The 7,339-nt window shown below is 37.3% G+C and overlaps 1 pseudogene; it reads left to right on the plus strand.

Moving 5' to 3' along the window:
* The first annotated feature begins 3,173 nt into the window (after nt 1-3,173).
* Nucleotides 3,174-4,453, plus strand: LOC131011364 (putative threonine aspartase; annotated as a pseudogene).
* The last annotated feature ends 2,886 nt before the right edge of the window (nt 4,454-7,339 follow it).

The raw sequence follows: 7,339 nt of genomic DNA on the forward strand, positions 1-7,339 counted from the left end.
TTGACCTTGCTGCCTTCGTGTTGTGTGTGTGAATCTGAGTTGGGGATGGTGTGAGTCGATGAGCGGTGGTGACGTGATTTGAGGGAGCTAGGGCTTAGGCGGCGCTCGTCGCCGTTCAAAGAGAAGAAGGCGCCGGAATGCGCAGAGGAGACAGAGAAAGGGGCCGCGGGTCAGAGGGTGGCGCGGCACGGCGGCTCTGCTGCTGCCCGGCCGAAGCTGGAGAGAGAGAGAGAGAGTTGGGGGCTAGGACGCCGGTGGTGGTGGCGTGAAGCCGTTGCCGTCGTCCGCTGGATTTTCAGAAGGAGGCGACGGCGGATCTGCCGCAAGGACGCCGGAGGCGGCGGCGCTCCGCGGCGGTTGCGCCTGCTGCGCCTTGTGCCGCCAGTTGAGAGAGAGAGGGAGAGTCGAGGGATAGAGGATGAGAGATCAGGGGTGGCGGCGACGGCGGCAGCCGGAGGACAGCGCTGCTGGCAACCGCCGGAAGGGAGAAGAGGGAGAGAGGCTGAGCGGGGCTGCCGCTGGGTGCGTGCGTCTGTGTGTGAGAGGCGAGAGACGGGGGAGAGGGGAGTCAGTGGGAAGGAGAGGGGGGTGCGGCGCTGAGTGTGTGCGTGTGCGTGTGCGTGTGTGTGTGTGTGTTGTGTATGTGTGTCAGTGTGTGTGTGTGAGTGTTTGTTTAAAGAGAAGAGTAAGTTTGGGCTTTGCCCTAATTATTTTGGACCTAGAGATGGGCTGCCAGATTTTTAAAGAGAATGGGCCTTTGTTTTTGTTTTATTAAATTTTGGGCTCTGATTTTAATTAATTATTTGGGCTGAAACATTTTAAAGTGGGGTTGAATTATTTTCAACAAAGAATATGAGTTGTCATTATTCAATTATTGGGCTTGACCTTTGTTTTAAGATATTGGGATTATGTAATTAATATATTTATTTACATAAATCCAATTGATTTATTAATTAGACCTCATATTTGGGATTGATTAATTAATTATTAGAACGATTTCACAATATTATTTTATAGTTATGTGCATTTATTTGGTATAATTTATTATATAATTTATGCATAAGTTATTAATTAAATTCTTAATTTAATTTAATTTAATTAGTTAACATGTGATTTACACATCATTATATGATTTTATGCCTAAGCCATTTATTAATTGAATTTGATCAATTATTTTAGCATATGATTTGTATATCACTCTTATTATTTTAATAAACATATTTTTAGTATAATTACTATTATATGTTAAAGCATAGCATGTTTAGCATTAGCAGGAAATGTTCTGCAAATTATTTAAGAAAGATTGAGTAGGAATACTGTTGGTGATCTTAACTCAAAAATTTTGGTTTTCAATTATTTACTCATTAAATTTTGAAATCCGGCTAAGTGAGTCATAGGATGTTGAGCACTTTCACTATGACTTAAGACTAGATTCAAGAGACCTATTAAGAATAGATTTCTTGTAGGCTTTGAGGATCAGGAGGATTAGCATTGCTTTCCCGTGACAGGTTTACGATTGAACTACAAGCTTTGCCTATTCAGGTGCACTACTACAAAAGTTTACATACATAACAGTGAATAGATAACGGTTTTTTTTAAAAATCGTTATGTATGAGCGCACTTTTAGGAATAGATAACGGTTTTGCGAAAATCCGCTATCTATGTAGTGTTGTCTAAATGCATAGATAACGGTTTGAACAAATGTGTTATGTTTTTGCGTTATCTATTAGTTGCATACATAACGGTATTACAAAACCGTTAAGCCGACCGTTATCTATGAGCATTTTTTTTATAACGGCTGTTTTAACCGTTATATATGAGCGCCTTGATACTGTTATGTATTACTTTTATGAATATTTATTTTTAATTTTAATAATATTATAAAAAATTAAAATCCTAATTTCCTAATACACCCTAGCCAACCCCCCCCCTCTCTCCCACCGTTCTCTCCTCTTCCTTTTCTCTCTTCCACCGCCTTACTCCCTTCAAACCGGGCTTCACTGTCGCCGCCAGCCCCCATCCTCGCCGCCATTCTCCACCGTCCTCGCCGCCGTGTAGCTGTTCACGCCGCCGTCCTCGCCGCTGAGGCCCCCTATCCCTTTCTCTTCCGCGAACAGCAGCGGTCCGAGGCGCCGCCGCTGATGTATCCTTCTCTGAAACTCCGGCGCTGCTTCTGTAAAATCTGGCGACTAATTTTGACCGTTCTTTCCCTCTTTTTCTCTTTGTCTCGGTTTCCCTCTCTAATCCCTCATTGGAAGCGCGCAATTGAAGGGAAGAAGTCGAGCCCTAGCTTCTCTGTCTGAAATCGTCGGTCGCCGGCCTGGCTTGACGCCGCCGGATATCCCTTGCTCGGAGATCGCAACACCGCTAAAGCCCTTCCTCTGCTCACAAATCGAGCCCTAGTTTTTCTCGATCCAGCTCAGATTATTTTTGGTTGTATCACTCTTTGATTTTTGGTTATTTGGAATCTGAGGTTGTGATTGTTGGTTTGGATGAACCCTAACTATGTGCTGTTATGATTGTGAGTTATTTGCTGGTTTTCGATTGCTTGTTTGTATAAACATGCAACCCCTAGGATGAACCTAGGTTTGGATGTGTTTGATGCAAACTGATTGCTGGTTAATTTGTCAATAATGCAATCTGATTGTTTCTTATTTGGATGCTGAGGCATTGTGATGCTTACTTGGGGTTATGATTGTGGGTTATTAGTTGGTTTTCGACTGCTTGTTTGTATTGACATGCAACCCTCTAGGATGAAACCTAGGTTTGGATGTGTTTGATGCAAACTGATTGCTGGTTAATTTGTCAATAATGCAATCTGATTGTTTCTTATTTGGATGCTGAGGCATTGTGATGCTTACTTGGGGTTATGATTGTGGGTTATTAGTTGGTTTTCGACTGCTTGTTTGTATCAACATGCAACCCCTAGGATAAAACCTAGGTTTGGATGTGTTTGATGCAAACTGAAATGTTAAAGTGTCAATGATGCAAACTAAAATTTAATTAAGCTGAGACATTACATGAGTTTACATGCTAAACAACTTTTTTCAATGAAAAGAAACGCGATGATTGCAAAAATAAAATGGTGATTTCCTCAAGTGGGAATGGTAAAGATTGGATTTTGTGAGTGATACTTGGAAGATTAGAAGTTTGAGTTTAATTAATGGTTGAAGATGAAGTCAAAACATTCTCAATATGAGGTTGATTCCAATGTATTTCCATTTCACTACTGAACTATTTCTTGTTTAATTTAGGGTTCTGGTTGATGTATTGATGCTGTTGCAGCTGCAATTCAAGTTCTGGAGGTATTTTGTTGGTGTTAATGCTGTAATAGTTTCTGTATCGCTTTTGGGGGATAGGTTAAGGGGGAATTGAGACATTTAAAACTAGTTTTGGACAAATTGAAATGTTGTGGGTATAATAGCATGTAACCATATACTAGTAGCAGCAGGAGATGGAAGCATTAGGGTCCTTCAAGATTAGTAAATGATGTTAAATTCCTCTCTGAATGTGAGCCTTTTGATTTTGGATTTACGGGGAACTATGTTTTCGTGTATAGGATGATCCTTGCACGAATGCTGGGAGAGGATCGAATTTGACTGAGGATGGTCGTCTAGAATGTGATGCCAGTCTAATGGATGGTGACTCTGGGGCTTTCGGTGCTGTTGGAGCAACGCCAGGTAGTTTGCAAATTGTTAAATCTGTGCGCTGCAAAGGCACTATAGAGGAGGCGGATGAGGTAGCTTTTATCCGACTACATACACTGTCATCTAATCATTTTGCCAAAATCCCACCTTTGCTTGTGAAATCAATAGTTTTATTATCAAGACAAAAGAGCCGTATTTGCACTTTTGACTTGTCGTAGCTTATGCATTTCATGGTGCAGTGGTTGGTGACTGAAAGGGCTCGAATTCAATGGAAAAGATACAAGGAAATGCTTGATGATGCCAAAGCTAGAGGTAGCTTTCATAGTTCTTGAGACCTTGCTGTATCAAATGTTTTTTCTATTTTTACTTCTATACACTTCAAGGACTTATTTACTTTTATTTTTTAATTTGCAAGAGTTCTCCTTTAATATGACAGCTTTTTATGCAACTCTGCAACATGATGCCTTAGAGAAGATGATTGAGTCAAGAATATTATCTCATTGCTAAGTATCAGAAACATCTTTGTGTTTGGGAAGTCAAATTTGATGGAAATTTGAAATTGTTCGCTTTTAGTAATGATTTATGTTATTCATGTTTCATGTGTAGAGGCTCAATCACATGATCTTCCGAAGGTAAAGAAAAGTAGGAATCAATCTTATTCATTGAGTACACTAGAAGAGGACGCTATATTAGACACGATTGGAGTAATTTGTGTCGATTCCGAGGGACATATAGCTTCCGGAGCCTCAAGTGGTGGCATTGCCCTTAAGGTGATTCTTCTACCATCTTCTGTGAACTCTCGATGACTTCTAAAATTTTGTATGTTGCTAAATATATCCAACTCAAGCTGCTAAATTTGGATGAGAATAATTGAATGCGCTTTGCATCTACAGATTGGAACCTTCGACACTCTGCCTCAACATACTTGAGGTCAAAAGACAACCAGAGAATCATAGCAGGCTGATTAACTAGTTCTTGAGGACTTGGTGCTAGAAACATTGTATGATAGATTTTTGTTTTAGCTATAAGGTAGTTGGTATTTTCAATTTTGAATCGGAATATGCAATGATGATGTATATTTGATATTTGGTTCATTTGTATAATAATGTATGAATATTTTGGATGATATATAATATTGTTATTGTTGATTTTATCATTTTGTCGTTTTATAAAAATTGCAAATTTTAAAAATATACTACAATTATAAAAAGTGCAAAAAAACTGTTATAAAAGGTGCAAAAAATAGTTATGTATTCTAATCAAAGATAACGGTTAAAATCGTTATAAAAACTGCAAAAATCGTTATAAAAAGTGCAAAAAATCGTTATAAAAAGTGCAAAAAACCGTTATGTATTCTATCAAAGATAACGGTTAAAACCGTTATAAAAAGTGCAAAAAACTGTTAACTATGATTTAAAAAAATAAAAAAAATTCTAATACATAATGGAAAAATCTTAATACATAACGGTGAAAAACCGTTATGTATAACCTTTATAGATAACGGATGCGTACTGTTATGTATGACACATCGTACCGTTATCTATGCTACTATACATAACGGTTTTAAACCGTTGTCTATGATACGTATCATAGATAACACCACTATACACAACGGTTTTTTTGCTCATAGATAACGGAAAAAATCCGTTTTTTCCGTTATCTATGAGCGTTTTTCTAGTAGTGGTGGGTTATATTTTACATACAATGTATCTTGAGTTATATAAGCTCTGATATTTCATGAAAATTATATGTTTATCCAATATAAATGTTTTTATGTGCATTCTGTAATTGTTTAAGGGTCGCTTAAGTATCGATCGAAATTCTCATTTGGCCTAACACGCTAAATGAGGATTGTGTACACAAGGTTAGTGGCTCGATGGGTTGATCGCCATCGTGCACTAACGGTTTAAGAACGTTATAAGGATGGGTGCTTGCCAGGAGGTTATCCGAAGCACAATTAAGATTATTGATTATGACCGGGTGCGTCCCGAGATCAATAACGGATTTTTGGATATGACTGGGCGTGTCCCGAGATCAGTGAATGGGGGAAAGAAAGTGAGTAACAATCGAACGTACATGGTGCGCCACTTAATGAGAAAAGTTTTGTCATGCTTAGAAGTGGATTTCTATTTTTAAAACCTTTTGAGTCATGATTGTGATATTGGATAAACTGCTTCGATTATTTCATCAAATATTTCAGAAACTCGTGCCCACTGAGTACATTAGTACTACGCTCAAATTATTTTCAAATGTTTCCAGGTTGATCAGTTGGTGCAGACGAGGCTGAGTTGAGGCTAGGTACCATGATGTCTTTTGCTTCCGCTAATGACTAGCTTATCATCTCGTCTTTTAAATTCTCTAAATTGAGAATTTCTATTATGGGGTACAATATTATCTCGTTGTACTTAAACTCTTATCCTATATTTCTGTTAATGAAGATATCATTGATTATGATCAGAGTCACGAAACTAAACTTATGTGATCCTGAGTTTGAATATTATTATTTGATTGGCATCTCTTAATGCCTTTCATTTTATCTCGTTGGATTATGAATACCCAATTTAATGAATAGATTGTTAAGTTTATTCCGCTTGGCTAAGACTTTCCATTATTTTTCATATTTCTTCTTACTTTGGGAAGTTGGGTCGTTACATACACGGAAGAATTTATATAAATATCGGTATATTTTGATATGTAAAATTTAATGTATCGAAATATTTTAGTTTTCAGCCAACCTTTTTTTATAGAAATTTTTTAGTTTTCAGGCAAACTTATTTTGGTTTGAGATTCTAATTAATTCTCTTACGAAATTGAATTGTCACCTTAAAATTTCAACTTACGTGCACGTGGAGCATTTTGTCAAACTTAATTTTTGTTTTTTTTTTTTTTTTTAGTTGAATATTATATTTCCTCTGAAATAGGTGAATATTATAATGAGATGGAGTGATTGGCAACAGTACTCCTACAATTCTATTCCTACATTAATGTAATAGGCATCGCGAAAGGGTAATTCTATTCATAGCCTAGTTTTTACTCTTTATAGCCCCTTAATTAAAATATATTAAAATAATAATTTATATACTATTTTAACCTCATAGTTCCCAAATTCAGTTTCTTCATCTTACAAATTTCGTAGCCCCCAAATTCTATGATACACGAAGCCCGAAAAATTGATAAAATATTAAATCCATTATAGAGCCCCTTAAATGCACAGAGAAAGATGAATACTTCTTTTGCAAAAAAAAAATTATCGATGGCTTCGAGAACCCAAAACAACTCGTAGCTATCTGCAAAACTACTGCCATTTCCATGGCTTCGAGAACCCAGAGCAACTGAAGCAACTTTTAATTTTATGGTCCAATTCGAACAAGAATAGGAAAATAAGGTAATACAATATTTCTGATTTCTTTTTTTGGTCAAAACATCGCTTCAAAGAAGATCAAATTCAGACATTTTTTATTGCGATTTACGTCAAATTTCGCCGTTTCCGTTCTAATTGCCATATTGATTAGACTTATGATTTGAACATTGGGAAGTTAAATGCTCCTAAAATTTACAGAGAGAGAGAGAATGCCGCACAACTTTCCGCCATTGATGGATGAAGAAATGAACTTCGACAAAATTATGCTAATTCACAATTGCAATTTATACATTATGAAATCAATCCATATCAACACGGGGTTCAATTATCT

The sequence above is a fragment of the Salvia miltiorrhiza genome, chromosome 1 (assembly GCF_028751815.1).
Source record: "Salvia miltiorrhiza cultivar Shanhuang (shh) chromosome 1, IMPLAD_Smil_shh, whole genome shotgun sequence".
Taxonomy (NCBI): domain Eukaryota; kingdom Viridiplantae; phylum Streptophyta; class Magnoliopsida; order Lamiales; family Lamiaceae; genus Salvia; species Salvia miltiorrhiza.